Here is a 1,173-nt window from a genome sequence, read left to right as displayed (position 1 = left end):
TTCCCAACCCAGGGATCGAACCTGGGTCTCCCGCATTGCAGGCAGACGCTTTACCGTCTGAGCCATCCGGGAAGCCCCTAGGGAAGGTTTAGGGAAGGTTTAGAGGAAGTTTATTTTGCTAGGGAGAAAAATCTGACCTGCCTCACCTAAGTATTTCAGCAATACAGTCTGTCCTGTCTCCAGTTAAAGAAGTTTGTAGCAAACAAGGTTTATTGGGCTTGGGTGTTGCAACAGGAGTGAGACAACGTTTTTTAATTAGTTACAGTGACCCTGGGGGTAGGGGATAGTGTTGTCTGTATCTGAAGTGGAATGGAAAGCCATTAAACCCTTCGAAGAACTTCACTTATGCCCAGTGAGCGGTTTGGGGATAGGGTCCAATAGATTTTGGAAGTTTCCAAGTATTTTAAGTTGGTTAGTTCAGACTTTAATGAGAAAGGGGCAGTAAAGGGCAAGAATGAATGGGTCACCCTGCAGACCCAGGGTGTGGGAAAGAAAGAAAGAAAGAAAGTGAAGTCGCTCAGTCTTGTCCTACTCTTTGCAACCCCACAGACTGTAGCCTACCAGGCTCCTCCATCCGTGGGATTTTCCAGCAAGAGTACTGGAGTGGGTTGCCATCAGTGTGTGGGAGGTGCCTTCAAAGACTAATGTGAGGCCCCAGTGGGAATGGACAGGGGTCAGAAGTCTGGTCATTGTGAAGCACTGGCTTGACTGTTCTTTTTTGTAATATATAATATATAATGTATTTATCATTTATTTTTGATTGCGCTGGGTCTTCGTTGCTGCACTCGGGCTTTCTCTAGTTGCCGTGGGAGCTACTCTTTGTTGCAGTGATTGGCTTCTGGTGGCTCCTGTTGTGGAGCATGGGCTGTGGGTGTGCCCAGGCTTCAGCAGTTGCAGCCCTCAGGCTCTAAAGCACAGGCTCAGTAGTTGTGGCACACGGGCTTGGTGCTCTGTGGTATGTGGGATCTTCCCAGACCAGGGAATGAACCTCTGTCCCAGGTGATTCTCAACCACTGTATCATGAAGGCGGTCCGGCTTGACAGTTCTTGACAGACCCCAGCACAGCTGCAAGCCAGGGAGGTACCGGTCAAGACATAGGTTTAAAGCTACATTTCAAAAGTAGAAAGGCATTGACAGGCTGTATATGTGTCTTCTTTATGACGTTTGAGGGCA

General features: G+C 48.3%; 1 non-coding gene across 1 annotated transcript; it reads right to left on the bottom strand.

Moving 5' to 3' along the window:
- Nucleotides 1–72, bottom strand: TRNAC-GCA. Its single transcript has one exon. It is a non-coding gene; the product is annotated as a tRNA-Cys (tRNA).
- Nucleotides 73–1,173: the final 1,101 nt, after the last annotated feature.

The sequence above is a fragment of the Bison bison genome, unplaced genomic scaffold, assembly GCF_000754665.1.
Source record: "Bison bison bison isolate TAMUID 2011002044 unplaced genomic scaffold, Bison_UMD1.0 scf7180017864487, whole genome shotgun sequence".
In the NCBI taxonomy this organism is placed as follows: domain Eukaryota; kingdom Metazoa; phylum Chordata; class Mammalia; order Artiodactyla; family Bovidae; genus Bison; species Bison bison.
This window is presented reverse-complemented; position numbering and strand designations above follow the sequence as displayed.